The 21,439-nt window shown below is 34.8% G+C and overlaps 1 protein-coding gene and 1 long non-coding RNA gene across 2 annotated transcripts in view; one reads left to right on the top strand and one right to left on the bottom strand.

The window, feature by feature from the left end:
• The window catches only part of LOC112417792 (uncharacterized), a 95,827-nt gene that overhangs the window by 53,193 nt on the left and 21,195 nt on the right, over window positions 1-21,439 (bottom strand). The window lies entirely within an intron of this gene.
• Window positions 9,806-21,439, top strand: part of LOC120580609 (uncharacterized) — a 13,472-nt gene continuing 1,838 nt past the window's right edge. The window contains exons 1-2 of the long non-coding RNA XR_005646413.1: window positions 9,806-9,815; window positions 10,955-10,956. This is a non-coding gene — a long non-coding RNA (uncharacterized lncRNA). The remainder of the gene's footprint in view (window positions 9,816-10,954; window positions 10,957-21,439) is intronic.

Genomic DNA, 21,439 nt, shown 5'->3' with positions numbered 1-21,439 from the left:
AAATTAAACTAATGTCATTGTTGTTTTTTAGTTATGTAATTTAACCAGCTGTTTAATGTTGTTGTTGTCGTCAATAGGGTGGACGTATTCACGCCACAGCTAGAAAAGATTTGGTGGCAAAGTTCAGGTCCATGGTTCAAGAAGGGGGTACATATCAGCTTGAAAATGCAATTGTAGGTTTTAATGAAAGTCCTTATAAGGTAACTTCACACAAACATAAGCTTAGTATGATGCACAATTCAACTTTTACCAAAGTACACTTGCCTGCTATCCCTATGAACGTTTTTGAGTTCAAGCCATTCAATGAAATTCTCTCTTCAACTGCCGATGAAGTATCTACGGGTAAGACTTCAATTCTGAATGTGTGTTGTACATTATTTCTACCTATAAGCATTCGTTTAGGAATTTCATACATTTGTTTTTGCTTTTGTATACGTAATTTCAAATGTTATTGGTCATGTAATTGAAAGAGGTGATATAAGGGAAACTGAAAAGGACGGAAGGAAAAGCAGGGTTATTGATCTCACTTTAAAAGATCTTGAGTAAGATTTGTCTCTTTCTTTGTACCTGGTTGTAATATGATTTTAATATACCTTATGTTCCTGAATTGATATTTTGGTAATATTTTATTACAGAAACAACCGCTTACATTGCTCTCTTTGGGGTGAGCATGCTGACAAAATTGTGACCTTTTTTGGCAACCATGACAACGACACACCTACTATATTGATATTGCAGTTTTGCAAGACACGCATGAAGTAGATAAAATAGTCACAAGGAAGGGGGGGTTTGAATTGTGACCCTTTAATAATTATCCTGAAACTTAAAAGTGATTCTCAAGTTGTTTACTTGGAATTATGTTAACTTTCTGACTTCAGAATGTTCTGAAGTTCATAAACAAAATTGCTTAATAAAGTATAAGTGTAAGTGTGTGTTGTGTATACTGTAAATAAAAGAGTATAGAGAAGAAAGAAAGAACACACAAAGAGTTATAGTGGTTCACCCAATGTGGGCTAGTCCACTCCCCACAATCCTGTGAGAGTTTCCACTAAGATGCTTGAGATAACCTCTCAAGTCCTGCACCTTACAATCTTGTTCACCTGAACAATTACACTCCTGTATTCTCTAAGCCTCAGCAGGCTTGCACCTTCTTGCTAAGTTAACCACTTAGACTTTTACAACCTTTGCTCAACCTAACACTTTAGGACCTCTAAAAGCTAGATGAGACTTTGTTACAATTTGTATGGAAGTTGGGTGTTTGTAAAACAAACAATGAAAGAAGAAGAAGAGGTTATCCTACAGATAACAAGAGTATTGATTTGCACTAAGTTGATGAAAGACTTAGAGATTGATCAATTTCAGTTTGCAAAAGCTTCAAACAAAATCAGAGTTGTTTTCTTGTATGCTTTGCAATGGTGCATGTTTTGCTAAGGCCAAGCCCTCTATTTATAGAGTCTTTGGGCTCATATAGCCGTTGTAGGGTGTCCAATGGTGTTATGCCATGTGTCCTGGGTCCCACAAGCTTTAACTTGAAATTCTGGGCAAACATTCTGATCTCTGATGAACATCAGAATGTTGTTGTGTTCATGATGATCTTCATCTGGGTTCATCATGTTCTTCATCTGGGTTCATCATGTATGAATGAACACATGAAGTTCTGGGTTATGCATATGCTTTTCATATGAATTTCTGGGCAATAACCAATGTATGGACTTTTCTTCATACATCAGAATGTTCCTTTCCCAGATTTTGTCTTGGAACCGGTGCAGGAGGATTTAGTGGGATTCTGCATCTTCATGCCCATGCTTTGAGAGATTGTGTTGTCCTTGATCAGTACCAACTCTCAGACGTGTCTATCTCTTGTTGGAGATGACAGATTTGCTTTGCTTTTGCTTTTTGCTTTTCACCTACTATACTGTTCATAAAGTAAGCATGAGCTGAGCTTGAACATTCTGATCATCAGAATGTTCCATCTGTTTCACTTAGGATGATTTGTAAGACTATCATTTGATGTAATCAAATCCTAATAGTGAAACAATAATGAAGAGCAGTGATGATAACATCTAGGATGATATTCCTTTGTGAAATATTCCTAGTACATCAATGTTCATAGTCTTAAATGAACATTGAATGCCTTCTTTGACATAACTCTTGTATATGCCTTTATTGCTTGATTGATCCATGCAAATGTACTTTCCTGGACATATATTCATGTCACATGTGCCTTGCATGACCTTGATCACAGTTCTTGAGATTCTTGGCTTGTATAAGAACAACCTTCTGAACTAGGTTGCTTCTGAACAACCTTCTGAACTAGGTTGCTTCTGAACTGGTTGCTTCTGAACAACCTTCTGAACTAGGTTGCTTCTGAACTGGTTGCTTCTGAACAACCTTCTGAACTGGGTTCTGAACAACCTTCTGAACTGGGTTGCTTCTGAACAGGGTTGCTTCTGAACAAGATTGCTTCTGAACAGGGTTGCTTCTGAGCAAGGTTGCTTCTGAACAGGGTTGCTTCTGAGCAAGGTTGCTTCTGAACAGGGTTGCTTCTGAGCTCTCATCGGAACGTTCTGATCAACTTTCTGATCAACATTCTGAACTAACTTTCTGAACTTTAGAATTAGTTCATGGATTCAATGTCCTTTGATTTTATGCATCTTGGTATGATTCAAACCTTGTTCCTGTCTTAGTGAAAACACTCAAGAGCACAAGTTAAATACCAAGGAATTAATCAAAGTCCATTAATTCTTTAATCATATTTGTTTATTATCTTTAAAATTAATTAGGGATTTTGCCTCAACAATCTCCCCCTTTTTGAAGATGATAAACTTATGATTTAGGATTAAGGATTTTGATTATATAACAGAGCTAAAAAATTTATTTTAATGCTCCCCCTCATTTTTATAATCCATTATGCAGAGTTTTTAAGAACTTTAAAAAGCTCCCCCTCAATTTCATAATCTTTTGCATAAAGTAAAAATATGCAAGACTGAACCAAATTCAATATTCATTCATTTGATATAACATGAAGTACATTACATGAAAAGATGGTTCAAAAACAAAAAAGAAAATCAAAGTGCATGTGATCAAGAAAAGCAAAAGATGGAATTTATAAATTCCAATATCAATTGATCACCTAGACCTACTTAGGGCCTATAACTAAAAAAAAACTTAAAGACTTTGAATCCTAAAGCTTCTCCCCCTTTTGTCATCTGCAAAAAGGATAGGGAGGATTTCTGAAAAGATTCATGGAGTGGAGTCTCCAGAATCAGAAGAGGGTTCTGCTTCAAAGATGGAGGGGTCATCAAATACTGGAGGTGGAATGGCCAAACCAGGAGCATGGACTTTGACAGTCCAGTCAGCCAGCACACAAGCAATTTTGTGGGTCTTGGTGGAGACTCTAAGTGCCCTTGAGGCTATCTTCTCTGCTCTTGAAAGCTTAGCAGGTTCAGCAGGACCAGAGGCTACAGCTTGCACTCTGTTTGCAGACACAAAGGTGTTGAGAGAGTCAAATAAAGCAGCCATGTTTAGAAGTTTGCTTCTTGTGGTGGTCTTCATTTGTGGTGGTGGTGGAGTGGATGAAGGAATGAAAGGTGGAGTAGGAAGGTCAGAGACCAAGAAGTTGGTAGCACCTGCAACAGAATCCATGGAGGAGGATGATGGGTTAACATTTTGACCATTTTGGGCCATGAGCTGTACCTCCTCAGAGGGCAGAGATCCTGATGCCAAAGGCATGGGATCAACTGACAGCTGGCCATCTGGAGGAAGTTCATTTGAGGCATGCTGATCATCAAGCTCTTGATTGTCTTGATCAGCCATGACATGAATATCTTCATCATTCTGGGCTTCAGTTACTGCAACATTCTGACCGGCAGAAGTTTCAACCTTCTGAACATTCTGAACAGCAGGAATTTCAACATTCTGACCTTCTTGAGCTTGCTGAGTTGTTTCTTGTCCATCTTGAAACAACTCACTATTGAAGTCAATGTTGATATCTTCAATATTGAGATCAAATCCAGTTGAGAACTCCACATCTTGAGCTTCTTCTTCAATGTTCATATTTGAAGCTAAGAGCTCAGCCACTTCCTGAGTTTCTCCATCAACAATCTCCTTTGCAAGCTTGGAGACTTCAGAGAACAAATTTTCTGCTGGTGGAGAGGGAGTTTTGGTATCTGTAATCTCTTCAACCCTTCTTTTCTTCACAGCTTTCTGAACATTTTGATCAGAATTTCTTTTACCAGATCCAGAGGGTCCAGAAGTTTTGGAGGCTGGCATGTTGGATGAAGTAATATGGAGTTGACCTAAGGTCTTGGAAGAAAATGTCATAAAATCCAGCTTGCGTTTCTCTCCTTCAAGGGGCACTTTTGCCTTTTGAAAAATGGAAGTGAGATGCATTCCATAGGGTAGTCCAGCAGATGTTTGTTTTATGGCTAGGCATGAATCAATCATGTGTTGAATAATGATAAAACACAGATTTAACTTAATCTTTTTCATGAGATGGTAGATGAAACAAAGATCTATGTCAGAGACAAGTTCAAAAGATCCACATCTAGGTAAAAGACAATGCCTAATCATGTTGTGAAGAATTTTGGGAGTATCTTCCAGGTTTGTGGAGTTAAAGGTGTGATTTTCTTTGGTGTATTTAACTATGAGTTTGTTACGGTTAACTCTAGACTCATCAAACCAGAAGCTAGAGTATAGCTGATTACCTTCATTTGGAATTTTGAATGCTTCAGAGACAAATTCCTGAGTCATCTTGATCTTTACACCTTTGACTGATGATATGAGAAACTTCTCATTTCCATTCTTCTTTTCCTGAACTGATAGGTTGGTGTAGAACTCTCTGACCAAGTCTTCATAGGTGTGTTCTTGAAGAGTTATGAAGTTGGTCCATCCTTGAGGTTCAGTGAACTCCTTCATATTCCATGCCTTGGTTTCCAGACTTTCAAGGTTGAAATACTTGGTTCTACACATTGGTCTGAGAGCAATCTTTTCTGCCCTTGAAGCTTTTAAGGTAGCAGCAAGTTTGGTAATATCTTTACCTTTCCCATGCTTCTTAGAAGAGCCTTTCTCTTCTTCTTTTTCAGCCTTTTCTTCAGATTCTTCCTCTTCACTTGCTTCTTCATCTTCAGAGGTCTTTTCCTCAGATAAGGGCATAGCTTCAGCAGCAATCTCCTTCCTCCTTTGAAGTATTATCTTTGTAAGTTCCTTATCCCTTTTTGAGGAAGCTTTTACTGATTTCATTGCGTCAGAAAGAGTTTGTTCAGAGTCTTCATCCTCTTCTTCTGGATCTTCCTCTGTTTCATCCTCAGAGTCTTCATCATCTTCTTTTTCTTCGTCAGAATCTAGATTCACGTGAGATACCTTTGGTTTCTTCAAAGGTTTCTTCATCCTTGTTGATCGTCTGGTAGGTATTGGTCTGGGTTTGATGATGGGTTTCTTAGAGGATCTGGTTTTGGAAGATTTGGGATTTTCAGAAGCAGGAATGATTACGTCCTGAAGAATGGTGCGTACAGGGGTTTCACTCAAAAGTTGTTGATCAGCAGCGGTGTTGGATGGTGGTGGTTGAAAATGTTCTTCGGAAAGTCTTGGGGTAGTTTTGGTTCTAGCCATTTTTTTCAGAAAATGAAGAACAGAGCAGTTTGAATTTTTGGGAAATGAGATGGAAGTGAAATAATCAGAGTTGGTAACTGATTATATAGACAAAACGTGCAAGAGAAAAAGAATAGTAGTGATATGATGACAGTTAGCATTGGGAAGGATGAAAAACTGTCAAAAAGCAACGCCTAGGAGAGAGAAAGGAAAAAGTAGCCGTTTGGGAAGATGAATGGATTTTGGATGATTTGATGGTTAAGCCATTACATGGTGGTTAAACCTTAAACATGACTTCTTATAACCAAGCATTAAATGCTTAAGATTATGGATGGATTTTTTGAACAAGTCAAAACAAGATCTCACGCATGAGATTGTTTGACCCAGAATTTGGGTTCAGAACAAAAAATAAGTTTCAAGAACGTCATGAATGGATAAACTCAGATGAACATACTTGATTGTTCTGATCGTATGAATATTGCAATGAACATTCTGATCATTTGAACATTCTGACCTGATGAACGTTCTGAACTCAGGAACATTCTGATGAGAGTGAGATAAAGATGGATCTATCTGATTTGTATCAGATGACATCAAGGGGTTTAGTTTAAGGCCCTTAGTGATCAGTAATCAATCTTTATTAGGATTTTTCATGATTAACAATTTTTCTTTAAGAAAATTGAATCTATCCTCAACAAGGGGTTTTGTGAAAATGTCAGCCAATTGATTTTCAGTATCAACAAAGCTTAATGCAATATTCTTTTTCTGAACATGGTCTCTAATGAAATGATGTTTTATTTCAATATGTTTAGACCTAGAATGCTGAATAGGATTCTTAGAAAGATTAATTGCACTTGTATTGTCACAATAAATAGGAACACTTGTGTACCTTAGAGAGTAATCTTCCAGCTGATTTCTTACCCATAAAATTTGAGAGCAGCAACTAGCTGCAGATACATACTCAGCTTCAGTTGTGGAGAGTGCAATAGTGTTTTGCTTTCTGCAAGACCATCCAATCAATGCTTGTCCTAAGAATTGACAGGATCCACTTGTGCTCTTCCTCTCAACTTTGTCTCCAGCATAATCAGCATCACAATAGGCTACAAGATCAAAACTAGAACCTTTTCTATACCAAAGGCCAAGATCAGTAGTACCTACTAGATATCTAAAGATTCTTTTAACTGCAGTTAAGTGAGATTCTTTTGCACATGTTTGAAATCTAGCACATAATCCTACTGCAAACACTATATCAGGTCTGCTAGCAGTCAAATATAATAATGAACCTATCATGCCTCTATATTCTTTTTCAGAAATAGATTTTCCACTCTCATCCTTATCTAAACTTGAAGATGGATGCATAGGGGTGCTCATGATTTTTGCCTCATTCATTTTATATTTCTTAAGAATGTCTTTGACATACTTTTCTTGACTTATGAAAATTCCATTTGAATGTTGTTTGATTTGTAAACCAAGGAAAAAACCAAGTTCACCCATCATGCTCATCTCAAATTCACTTTGCATAAGGTTGGAAAATTCTTCACACATTTTTATTTTAGTAGCACCAAAAATGATGTCATCCACATATACTTGAACAATAAGCAAGTCAGTATTATGTGTTTTTCTAAAAAGTGTGGTATCAATTTTTCCTCTTGAAAAACCATTTTCAATTAAAAATGTACTAAGTCTGTCATACCAAGCTCTAGGAGCTTGTTTAAGACCATAAAGAGCTTTTGTTAATTTGAAAACATGATTTGGTTTTTCTTTGTTTATGAATCCAGGTGGTTGACTTACATAAACTTCTTCATTTAGAAAACCATTTAAAAATGCACTTTTCACATCCATTTGAAAAAGTTTAATGCTTTTATGTGCAGCATAAGCAAGAAGAATTCTGATGGCTTCTAACCTTGCAACTGGTGCAAAGGTCTCATCATAGTCAATACCTTCTTGTTGGTTGTAACCTTGAGCAACTAACCTTGCTTTGTTTCTGACAACTTTACCTTCTTCATCAAGCTTGTTTCTAAAAACCCATCTTGTTCCAATGATGGTTTTATCTTGATTATTTGGAACCAAGTTCCAAACTTTGTTTCTTTCAAACTGAGAAAGTTCTTCCTTCATGGCCTTAATCCAAGAGTCATCAATAATGGCTTCATTGATTGACTTGGGTTCCATTTGAGAAATCATTGCCATGTTGTTATCTTGAAAGGACAATCTGGTTCTTACACCATCAGTTGTGCTTCCAATGATTTGATCAGTAGGATGATCCCCTACCATTCTCCAGCTTCTAGGTGGACTTTGAAAAGATTGATCCTGAGCATTCTGATCATCTTCTTTCTCTACTGTGTTCTCAGTATTTTGAACTGGAACATTCTGAAGTGTTGGTACTTCAGTGTCTTCATTCTCTTTAGGTTTAGAATGTTCATCATATTCATCAAATATGATATGCATACTAATTTCAACTGTCTGGGTTTTTAGATTGTACACTCTATAACCTTTAGAAGTTGTAGAGTATCCTAAAAAGATAGCTTTATCTGATTTAGGATCAAACTTACCCAATTTTTCTTTATTGTTCAGTATGTAACAATAGCAGCCAAAAATGTGAAAGTAAGATATGCTAGGTTTAATATTTTTCCAGAGTTCATATGGGGTTTTGTTAAGAACCTTTCTTATAGAAACTCTATTCAAAATGTAACAAGATGTGTTAATGGCTTCTGCCCAAAAGTAATTTTCAACATTTGATTCATTTAACATTGTTCTTGCCATTTCTTGCAAGGTTCTATTTTTTCTTTCAACAACTCCATTTTGTTGTGGAGTTCTTGCACAAGAAAAATTATGTTTAATACCATTTTCATCAAAGAATGTTTTGAAGGATGCATTTTCAAATTCTCCTCCATGATCACTCCTAACTGTGATGATATTATAACCTTTTTCATTTTGAACTCTTTTGCAAAAGTTTTGAAATGCTTCAAAAGATTCATCTTTATGTTTTAAAAATAGCACCCATGTAAATCTGGAGAAATCATCAACAATAACAAATCCATATCTTTTGCCAGTTAGACTTGCAGTTTGAACAGGACCAAACAGATCAATGTGAAGAAGCTCTAAAGGTTTCTGAGTTGAGATAAACTCAATAGTTTTAAAACTACTTTTTACTTGTTTACCTTTAACACATGCTTCACAGATTCTGTCCTTTTCAAAGCTAATCTTAGGCAAACCTCTAACTAGATCAAGTTGAGAAAGTTTAGCAATGGTTTTCATGCTTATATGACCAGCCCTTTTGTGCCAGATCCATTTGTCTTTTTCAAGAGACATAAAACAAGATTCAGCAGGCATATCATTTAGTTCTAAAACATATAAGTTCTTTCTTCTTGAACCAGAGAAAAACAATTTGTTAGAGGAGGTTTGTCTGACTTCACATATATTAGGTTTAAAGATAACTTCAAATCCACTATCACACAATTGACTTATGCTAAGTAGATTATGTTTTAAACCTTCCACATACTGAACATTTTCTATTCTAGCAGAGTTAAGATTACCTATAGTACCTTTACCTCTGATTTTACCTTTGTCATTGTTTCCAAATGTCACTAGTCCTCCATCCTTCTTTTCAAAAGTTAGAAAACAATCCCTGTCACCTGTCATGTGCCTAGAACAACCACTATCCAGGTACCATGGTTTTGTTCTTGCACCCTGAGGCAAGACCTACATTTGACAAGATAAAAATTTTAGGTACCCATGTAATGTTGGGTCCTTGAGGGTTAGTTCTTCTAAGAGATCTTTTCTGAAAGTAACATTCTGTCTTTTATGATCAGATTTGTTACAGTAGAAACATGTCTTCTTAGCCTTTTCAGCCTTTTGTGAACTTTCTGATCTATTGAGATGAGAACGTTCTGAACTAAGATTTAAATTATTTTGTTTGATAAATTTTTTCTTAACATGACATACTGATTCATTATGTCCATACTTATCACAAAAACAACATTTAACTCTTATTTTAGCTTTAGGTACAAAACTTCCAATAATTTTGCTTGGATCCTTAAAGCCTAAGCCAGATTTCTTAGTACTTTTATTTTGAGATCCTACTATGTTTTGAAAAGTTTCTGTAGATTTTATAAACCCTGTCAGATCCTTTTTCAATGTTTCAACTTCCTTTTTCAAAAGTATGTTTTCCTTTTGTACTTCAGAAGGTACAGACATAATGCCTTTTTGTTTTCTGTTTATCTCTCTTTGTTTTTCTGACATGTCAAAATGAGAATCTTGCAGAATTTTTATGGTCTTTCTGGACTCATCATACTTGTTCTGAAGTATTTCTTTTTCTTCTTTTATCTCAGAAAGTTCTTTGATTAAAGAGTGACATCTATTAGTTAAGAAGTTTGAATCATATAAGAGACTATCAATTTTGTTTTCAAGATCTTTATATAAAGAATCAGTTTTATAGATAATTACCTCTTCCTCATCATCTGACTGAGCCATCAGTCCCATGTCTGTATCTGCATCTTCTTGAGAATCTGATTCTTCCATGTCATCCCATGTGATCATTGCTTTCTTCTTGAAGGGAGGTTTTCTCTGAACCTTTTTGATGTCAGGACATTCATTTTTGAAATGTCCAGTTTTGTTGCATCCATAGCAAGTGACTTGACTTTTGTCAGCTTCAGTTTTGATGCTGATGTTGGTCTTTGGAAACTTCTTTCTGATCTGATTTCTTCTCAACATCATCCTTTGAATTCTTTTAGAGATTAGTGCAAGTTCATCTTCAGCTTCTTCTTCATGAACTTCTTCTAATTCTTGTGGTTCTTGCACATCTTCATCAGCAACTTCATGAGCTCTTAGTGAACCAATGAGATCTTCCAGGTTCATAGATTTTAAATCTTTGGCCTGAGTGATTGCAGTGACCATAGGTCTCCACATACTTGGAAGACATCTCAGAATTTTTCTAATTCTATCATGAGTGGAATATGCCTTTCTAAGAGATCTCATTTCATTTACTATTGTAGTAAATCTTGCATACATCTCATCAATGGTTTCATTTTCACTCATTTCAAAGACTTCAAATTTTCTGACTCCAATGTCAATTCTAGTTTCTTTGACATGAGATGTACCCTCATGATGTATTTTCAGAGTATCCCATACTCCTTTAGCATTTGTACATTCATCAACTCTTTCACTTTCTTCCATGGTTAGTGCACATGATAGAAAGAGTCTAGCTTTAGAGTTTAGTAATACCTGAGCTTTTTCATCTGTTGACCATGCACTTTTTGCTTTGACAGCTCCTTCTTTGTTTGTTGGAACAAAGTCTCCATTTGTGATGACTGCCCACATATCATTGTCTTGAGATCTGAGAAAGAGTTCCATCTTGCCTTTCCATAAGTAGTAGTTTGATCCATCAAAGAGTGGTGGTCTATTTGAAGATCCTCCTTCAGCTATGTACTTGACTTTAGACATACTTCCTGAATCTTTTCTCTAACACTTGTTTAAGTGTTCAAACCCTTAGAGCCTAGCTCTGATACCAATTGAAGTAGATAAAATAGTCACAAGGAAGGGGGGGTTTGAATTGTGACCCTTTAATAATTATCCTGAAACTTAAAAGTGATTCTCAAGTTGTTTACTTGGAATTATGTTAACTTTCTGACTTCAGAATGTTCTGAAGTTCATAAACAAAATTGCTTAATAAAGTATAAGTGTAAGTGTGTGTTGTGTATACTGTAAATAAAAGAGTATAGAGAAGAAAGAAAGAACACACAAAGAGTTATAGTGGTTCACCCAATGTGGGCTAGTCCACTCCCCACAATCCTGTGAGAGTTTCCACTAAGATGCTTGAGATAACCTCTCAAGTCCTGCACCTTACAATCTTGTTCACCTGAACAATTACACTCCTGTATTCTCTAAGCCTCAGCAGGCTTGCACCTTCTTGCTAAGTTAACCACTTAGACTTTTACAACCTTTGCTCAACCTAACACTTTAGGACCTCTAAAAGCTAGATGAGACTTTGTTACAATTTGTATGGAAGTTGGGTGTTTGTAAAACAAACAATGAAAGAAGAAGAAGAGGTTATCCTACAGATAACAAGAGTATTGATTTGCCCTAAGTTGATGAAAGACTTAGAGATTGATCAATTTCAGTTTGCAAAAGCTTCAAACAAAATCAGAGTTGTTTTCTTGTATGCTTTGCAATGGTGCATGTTTTGCTAAGGCCAAGCCCTCTATTTATAGAGTCTTTGGGCTCATATAGCCGTTGTAGGGTGTCCAATGGTGTTATGCCATGTGTCCTGGGTCCCACAAGCTTTAACTTGAAATTCTGGGCAAACATTCTGATCTCTGATGAACATCAGAATGTTGTTGTGTTCATGATGATCTTCATCTGGGTTCATCATGTTCTTCATCTGGGTTCATCATGTATGAATGAACACATGAAGTTCTGGGTTATGCATATGCTTTTCATATGAATTTCTGGGCAATAACCAATGTATGGACTTTTCTTCATACATCAGAATGTTCCTTTCCCAGATTTTGTCTTGGAACCGGTGCAGGAGGATTTAGTGGGATTCTGCATCTTCATGCCCATGCTTTGAGAGATTGTGTTGTCCTTGATCAGTACCAACTCTCAGACGTGTCTATCTCTTGTTGGAGATGACAGATTTGCTTTGCTTTTGCTTTTTGCTTTTCACCTACTATACTGTTCATAAAGTAAGCATGAGCTGAGCTTGAACATTCTGATCATCAGAATGTTCCATCTGTTTCACTTAGGATGATTTGTAAGACTATCATTTGATGTAATCAAATCCTAATAGTGAAACAATAATGAAGAGCAGTGATGATAACATCTAGGATGATATTCCTTTGTGAAATATTCCTAGTACATCAATGTTCATAGTCTTAAATGAACATTGAATGCCTTCTTTGACATAACTCTTGTATATGCCTTTATTGCTTGATTGATCCATGCAAATGTACTTTCCTGGACATATATTCATGTCACATGTGCCTTGCATGACCTTGATCACAATTCTTGAGATTCTTGGCTTGTATAAGAACAACCTTCTGAACTAGGTTGCTTCTGAACAACCTTCTGAACTAGGTTGCTTCTGAACTGGTTGCTTCTGAACAACCTTCTGAACTGGGTTCTGAACAACCTTCTGAACTGGGTTGCTTCTGAACAGGGTTGCTTCTGAACAAGATTGCTTCTGAACAGGGTTGCTTCTGAGCAAGGTTGCTTCTGAACAGGGTTGCTTCTGAGCTCTCATCAGAACGTTCTGATCAACTTTCTGATCAACATTCTGAACTAACTTTCTGAACTTTAGAATTAGTTCATGGATTCAATGTCCTTTGATTTTATGCATCTTGGTATGATTCAAACCTTGTTCCTGTCTTAGTGAAAACACTCAAGAGCACAAGTTAAATACCAAGGAATTAATCAAAGTCCATTAATTCTTTAATCATATTTGTTTATTATCTTTAAAATTAATTAGGGATTTTGCCTCAACAACGCATGTATTTAGGTATGTCGTGTTTTAAGTTTGTGCTTTCTGCTGATATCAACAATGAAATGTGAAATTATGTTCACTTGCTGTTGATTTTTTAAAAAATTAGGTGCTATGGGAGTTGCTAATGCCTTTAATGGGACTAAGTTGATACTTAATGGCGATTTGCTTGATGTCGCTGCGTACATGACACGGTAACCATTTACATTTTTATATGCTTTAGAATAAAGGCAAGTTTTTTGGGTCGTAATTAAGTTGTCTGGAGGTCTCACCACTCTTCTATTAACATTGGTGCCCTTTTATTAGAATGAAAAATGCATCAATACAGTTCACCCGAAGTGTCAGCCAAATTTCAACGAACAGCTCCGCGTCTTTATCAGATGACTTGCTGAACACTAACCGAATGACAATTGAAAGCATGATTGAGTCAACTGAGGTAGCTATCTGTTTATTGAAATTTTTAGACGTCGTTTTGGATTCATCTTTGTTATTTTTCACATGGACAGTTGTACGTCACAATATCACGGGTTACTTCGAGGGGTGGTTTAAAGATATTGATTAATGACGACGACGGCGATGATACCAATGTTGCATCAAGTGTGATCTACAGAGAAGTTTTCCGTAATGTGTAGGACTTTTTTGTGTACTATTCATTTTCTTACTTATTGAAACTATTTGCATGTCAACGAACTTCAGTTTCCCTTTTAAAATTATATGTTATGTTAAAGTAACAGGAACTACGTACTAGAATTATGGAACAATAACAAAGTCTATAGTAATTAACATTTTGCTTTGATTCACGACAATTTTTACATTCAAGCGAACTACAGTGTTTTATTTTTTCAGTGAGTATTAATTTTTTAAATGACACGTGCGTTAGCACGGGTCAATGGTCTAGTAGTTATATATGAAACTCTACAAAACCTGTGCATCGCACGGGTTAGAGTTTAGTACAAATCTTTTATATCTAATCCTAGCTAGCTAACATCCAAACCCTAATCCCACTTAACTTAACCTAATTTTTTGGCGCCCCCTATCCCCAAAATTTGAATTTCAAATTCATTCTTGAAACCGTGATAGTCTCCATCAATCCCATATTTCTCTCCCTCTCTCACTTTCTCTCCATGCCAATGCCACCATCGACCCCTCCCCTAGAATCCATCAGGCTCCGCTGTATCACCACCATCATCTTGGCGGCACCAACTCTGGCCAATCCGCAGTCGGTGTTGATTTCGCCGCATCCGGTGTTGATTCCGACCCAACACTTTCTTCTTGCTCAAATCAGAACCTCTACTCTTCTCTCTCATTTTTGCTCTTCTCTAAATCAGAACCTCTGCTTTTCTTCATCCTCATTGCCTCCACTTCGGCCACTTTGATGTTGTGTTTTGGAGAGGAGAGTGAGGCTGACAGAACAAATATGAATGCGAAAGAGGGTGAGCACGGCGGTGACGGTGAGATGAGATGGTGATAGATGACGTTAATGGTGTTCAGATTTGAGGTGAGGATGGTAATGACGGCGGTGAGGTCTGAGGACGGGAAGCCATGATGTCCTCTGAATCGTCTTCCTCTCCATAAATATAAATGGGGTTTAGCTTCCTCACACCACTCAAAGCAGCGGCCACTGAAGATAGTTGTTGTGCCGTAGCATCTTCGCTTAAGATGGATTTTCTGCTCCTATTCAATGTCTGGACAGCTGCTGGACTGTTTTGAGGTTTGATTTTAAGTTTGATTTCATTTTCATGTTGCAAAACTGTAATGACTAAAAAGAATCATCCACTTTGAAATTTTCAGTTACTTTAGATTCAATATTCTTCATACAATTGTCTTGATCAATCGTAATGTATTTAAATTTGTGATATAGAGAACTATTCATATATATTTTATGACTTTGAGTATAATGGTGCAGAAGGAAAGTGGGAAAAAAAGAGAACAAGTTAACCACATAAGGTCTCTTTGTATACTTAACTATGACTTTCTCAATGAAATGAGAACAATTATCCCTCTGTGATATCACAAGTTCCCTATGTTCATTAACTTGCTCTTTTGGTTTGTATACTTATTTTTAACGTAATTATGAAATAAGTTGTGACTCTCTTGATAACCAAGTAACCTTTGTTTGAAGGATGAGGCATTTGGATTTAGGAGCCTGTTGTGTATCAACGATGAACGATATGTGATGCGCGCTCAACTGATCAAGCAAGAGGAACGTTTCGATTTGTATTGTAATTTGTACCTACAAAACATATAACCTTCTGTTGTTTATGTTGTACCTGTAATTTTGTCAAATTACTACTGCTTCTAAATATAAAAGGCTCAATAGAAGACGAAATTGCATATCGTTTTATTTAAGAATCAATTATCAGTTACCAAGAATAAACAGTAGGAACATTAACAGCCTCTAATCCATTGTTCATAAACTAAGCCTTGAACAGATTGTTGCAAAAAAAAAAAAAAAACAAGTAGAATGAGATGGATTTAAGAATCACATATAGCTTGCAAGTTAAGAAGGTCAACTTTTGAAGTTATCAACCTAGCATAGTAATTTGCAGAAGGCTTTAGAAGAAGAAGCGTTGATCATTTAACTTGTTTGTAAATATAGTTATAGACATAAATGAAAATTAAGTCATGTAGCCCTTTCAAAATGTCGAACTTAAAGAACCGCGGGAGGTATTTGACCTAATTTTTATCTTTTCAAAATAACTAGACTTCTTGCTTCCTATTCAACCTGAGCAACAATCATATTTCTCTATCTTTATAAAATTGTATCTTTTTTGCTGGATATACTACTAAATAATACTTACAATCTTATTTTTAGCATAACCTAAGATAAATAATAAATACCAATATTAAGATTAGAAAAGCTTTTTAAAGTGTTTTTCATTCTTTAACAAGCTTTAAGCTTTGATATAACTGAGATGGACGGGGCTAAGTACTATCCATTTTTCACTCTCATGTGAAATGAAATTATTGCATCACTAGTTAAATCCATGTGATTTTTTTTTTTTTTTTTATATTAATTGTGAGAACCATCAATTCGATGGTTATTTTTTATATATTTAAAAGATTGAAAACTAACGGTTATTTCTCTAATATTTATTAATGGAGTGCTCTATCAATTCGATGGTTAGGTGTGATTTTTCTTAAAAAGAAAATTGAACAAACAAAAATTGATTATATTAATACCAACATAGAGTCCTTAATAGCACAAGGTGTGCCATGTAAAACCTCAAAAGTTTACAATCTGCACATAATCAAAAGTAGAAGAAACAAAAGGATTTAGTCGATGTCCATACAAACAAAATGGCTTGACCACCAAATATATGAGAGTTTAAACCGAGATAGTTTTCAACCATCAAAATGAATGTAATTTGACTTTACCTAGCATATGGTGAATTGAAGTTTCCTTACCCTTGAAAACTCTATTGTTCCACAATAACCCTGATACAACATAGCCAAATAAGCTGCAAGAGAGAGCGACGAGCTCGCAATCCTCCAAAAGAATGAATAAACTGAACAAATGATTCTATGGCACATCAGGATCGGCTGAAGATATTCCAATCCAAGATCTAACCATACAACACATAAGGATAAAAACGGGGCAAGAAAGGAACAAGTGATGAGCTGTTTCCAATCCACCACATCTAGACACACAAAATTGAGAGTCATGAGAAATGATGTTGATTTTTCTTAAAGTTTGATTTCTATTTTTGTTGAAAGAGTTAGAACGATTAGGATGAATAAACGTGAAATTCAGAGTTTAAATCTACACTTACATATTGTAATGCATTTTTATATTTTGTTGTCAAGTAGTTTAATGGCTAGAAATTCACCTAATATGAATAAGTGTGGAATTCATGGTTTGAACCTCGGTATATGCATATATAATATCATGTCCCTAGCAACCGAGATAATGACGCATCGACTTTTCATTATAATTCTTTTTAATGGTGATTTGGGTCTTCAATTAACATTTTTTTTAGTGTTTTAAAAAACGATGTTATCCAGAAGTCATAACTCAACTGACAAAATGTCGAAATTGTTAGGCCGGATGCTATGACCGGGGTTCGAACCCCGGTACCTCCACTTATGTGTGTGAGTTTATAATGGCTTTGCCATTTCGTCTATCTATCAAAAAAAAAAAAAAAAACGATGTTTGTTCAACTATTATTTTTGGAACAAATCTAAAATCTGTTTTTACTGCTCCGTCCTCCACCTAATTATATAAAAAAGATATTTGCCATCAAGCTCAGTGAATACAATAAGGCTGAACATAATTTAGGACTTGGACGACATTTATTTAATAGGAAGCATAGTTACAGCTTAGACATCTCTCAAGCATAGAGAAAAAAAATATATTATTGAAAAAATTAAGAGATAATATTGAAAAAAATCATACTTCAAATCTTCCAATGCAAGTCCCATAAGTTTAATCTTTTTCAGCAGTGGAGTCCAAAATAGTTTTGAAAGACATAAACTCAATCAAAAACTTCAAGTAGAAAAAGAGGTTAAGGTTTAAAGCATTTTTTGGAAGATATACAAATCTAAACATGCACATCTATGAGTAGGATATGAAAAAAGCTCTTCCCTATTCGGAGTGGAAGATATAATGAAGTAAAGCAACTTTAACCAAAAATGATGAAAACTGAAACATGCCTCTTTCAATGCTTGCACCTCATACATCCTTTCCTTTCAAAAGAAAAAAATTGGTAAATTTAAGGTTACTTTGCCACTAAACCTTCACAGGAAAAAAGAAAAATTACTTTGATTTGCAAAATCTTAGTACAAAATTCCTAAATTGACTAACAAACCAAACCCCAACAATTATTCATCACAATATCAAACTCAAAAATTTCTACATCCATGAGCTATCCATACGGTTGACGACAGCATCAAGGATAACCTGAATTGGATTATGGTCAGTAAGCAAATGAATAATCTCCATAGCATGCTTGATAATCCTAACAACCCTAAGCTTCTTTCCATTATTCCTTCCATGCATCATGAGAGAGTTAGTGAGCCTCTCAACAATGGGACACTGAGCTTTCCTAAATTGCTTCTTCGAGTATCTACCAACAGTGTGTGGAATATATGTTGCATGTTTGGATCTTGCTCCAATGTAATCCCCAATAGACAAATGCAATTAACTGAAATAAAAAAAATAGGCTTAATAGCAGTTTTAGCCCCCTAACTTTCCCAAAGTTGCGATTTTGGCCCCCTAAGAAAAAAAACTACAAAATAATCAAATCATAACCATCGTCATATAACATCATAAATCATCACATCATAAACATTATCTTATAACATAAACGACACAACATAATCATCATCTCATAATAACATAAACAACACAACATAATCATCATCTCATAATAATATAAACAACACAACATAATCATTAACATTCCATGGTTTGTCATCAACAACAACTTCAACGATTCGACGACGACAACGTCAACCTGTCAATACAACTACGTGAGAGTACACCATCTCTTATGAAACAACGACATCAGAGTACACCACCTCTTATAAAATAACGACGTAAGAGTACACCACCTCTTATAGAACAACAACGTAAGAGTACACCACCTCTTATAAAATAACGACGTAAGAGTACACCACCTCTCACAAAACACCTGAACATAAACAGCCACCAACAACAACTTCAACTACGACTTCAAAAATTTAGACAACATTAACAACTTAAGACTCCAATACTTTGGAAAGACAACTTACAATTTTACAACTTAGACCAACACCTGCAATTTGATCAATATGCAACAGCAACAGAAACAACACAAGCAATTCACAACATAACAATATTAATGAAAAACATCAACAACTTAAACATCAGACATTTTCCACATAAGACATATAATAATTTCATATAACCAACAACATTAATCATCTTAATTTCAGACTCTTTGAAGAACATTAATATTATAAACAACTTCGTTTCTACCCCAAGGACCAACTCACAACATAGGTTAAATACTCTTAAACACCTTAATTGAACTCATAGTACTTCTAGTTTTGAGGTTAATTTGGAATTATCCCATAAGTTTTGGATTAACTTATAAATGGTTATGCTGAATTTTCATAAGATTTCACTAAGACCTCCTTGGAGTATTTTCATCATATCTCAAACACCAAAAATCATTTTCAAGTCAAACCAAAGCCACTGGAAAGCTAACACAATTATCTACAACTTTCATGTTTACACCAAAGGCCAATTCAAAACAAAAACGTGTGAAAAAGACGCAAGAACGTGAAACAGGGGATGCTGTCAAAGTGCAGCTCGCGGGGCGAGTAAGTTTACTCGTTGTGGCGAGTTGGGACGGGAAAATCTACGGGAACATACCAGTTTTCACTCCAAAAGCCCCAATTTCATCAACCCTAATTCCAAATTTGAAAGGAAACTCAACCTATGTTTATTCTAAACTTCAATTCTTATGTTAATTCATTGGATTACCTACTCTTTAACAATCAATTCCAAACCAAAACCTAATTTCTCTAATCATCAAAATTACCACCTACATCATGTTAAATTCAGTTTTCAGAATTAAATTACTTAGAATTAGAGAAAGTTAGTCCCACCCTTACCTTAGTATTGATGATCGGCAGTCTCTCTCCCTCTTGGTTCTCCTCTTATCTTGTTTTCTCCCTTTTTCTTCAAAAAGCAGTTTTCACGAAATCCTCCTTTTTTAATTCTAACTCTCCCTTTTTATATAAATCCTTAACCTACTTATTTTCTCTTATTTCCAAATCCGCCCTCCAAGTCTCAATATTATATTCTAATATATATATATATATATATATATATATATATATATATAATATAATATTTCTATAACGATTAACAAATATATCTCTGAAATATATTTCTATAACATATATATTTCTACACTAAATAATATATTTTTCGACAACAATTAACATATATATTTCACTAATAAATATCAATATATAACATAACAAAGTATCACTCATCTAATTTCCAAAACAACCCCCACAACTTAATCTTATTTCATTTTCAAATCCTTTTTTATTAAATAATAAAATAAGCCACTTAATAAGTCACATAATCATATAAATATATTCTAAACCTATTAAAACAATCAAATAAATCTAATAATTCAAAGAGGACGTTACAGTTCACTATTACAAATGCTCACTACTAAACTTAGTAAGAGACTTCAAATTGATCAAGCACAACTGCAAGCGACTTCCTATGCTCCTGAACACAATCAAAAGACTTCTATTGCTCAAGCACAACTGCAAGAGACTTTTGAATTCAAACAGAATTACAAAGAAAATTGTTTGAAGTTGAACACTTGATATACAATCAGTGGTGTTCACAATACAAATCAGATATAGACTCTAAAGACTCTAGAATTTCTAAGATATGAACTTTGAAAAGAAATTATAAGTGAACTTTGAATGCAGAACAATTTCATAACGCCCTCTTTGAATTATTCGATTTATTTGATTGTTTTAATAAGTTTAGAATATATTTATATGATTATGTGATTTATTAAGTGGCTTATTTTATTATTTAATGGAATAGGATTTGAAAATAAAATAAGACTAGATTTTCCACCCGTGCTGCCGCACGGGTCATATACATTGTAGATGTTGTAGACAAAAACATATCTCAATGCATATCAAAGAGAATGAAATATGTGGTCTCAAATATATGCAGATGTTGGAATTCGAACCTCAAACACCACACTTATTCATCTTAAAAATATTAATTTTCCGTTAGCTCTAGTATATCCTCTACGATTCATTGTTTCATTTTCATAGTTTTCCCCGGAACTAAGTGGGTTCCAATTATCTTCTCTTTTTCTTTTTGATTTTGAATTACTTGTCTCTCCTCTCTCCATAAATATTTCATCAAAATCAGAATCAGATCCTATATTAGATCCTATTTCGGATTCTAAATCTGAGGAATTATAATTTAATATTACTTCTTCATTTTCTTCTTTAGTTTTTATTTTTTCTACTTTTTCTAGACTTATTGGTTTATTTTCTTCTTCGACTATTTTTAATTGTTCCATTAATTGTTTAATTTCTTCCATATCATTGGATCTCCTAATTGATTCCATATATTCAGTTTTTATCCCCTCCATGAAGATATTGGGTTTATTAACATAGATGGTATTAATGGTTCTTGTTTAACTATTTTATCTAATTGTTTTACTTCTCTTGTTTTATTTAATAATTCTTCTGTATCTTTTATTGTTATACTTCTATTATTTTCTTCATAATCTAAATGATTTTCTAGTTGCTGAAGAACTTCTCTAATTTTAAAAATGTTTTCATCTTCATTAATTCCTTTTATATTGTCTAAAGTTTCGTATATACTATTTATTTCAC

The sequence above is a fragment of the Medicago truncatula genome, chromosome 5 (assembly GCF_003473485.1).
Source record: "Medicago truncatula cultivar Jemalong A17 chromosome 5, MtrunA17r5.0-ANR, whole genome shotgun sequence".
NCBI lineage: Eukaryota > Viridiplantae > Streptophyta > Magnoliopsida > Fabales > Fabaceae > Medicago > Medicago truncatula.
The sequence above is the reverse complement of the archived record's forward strand: the minus strand, read 5'-3'. Positions and strand labels throughout refer to the sequence as shown.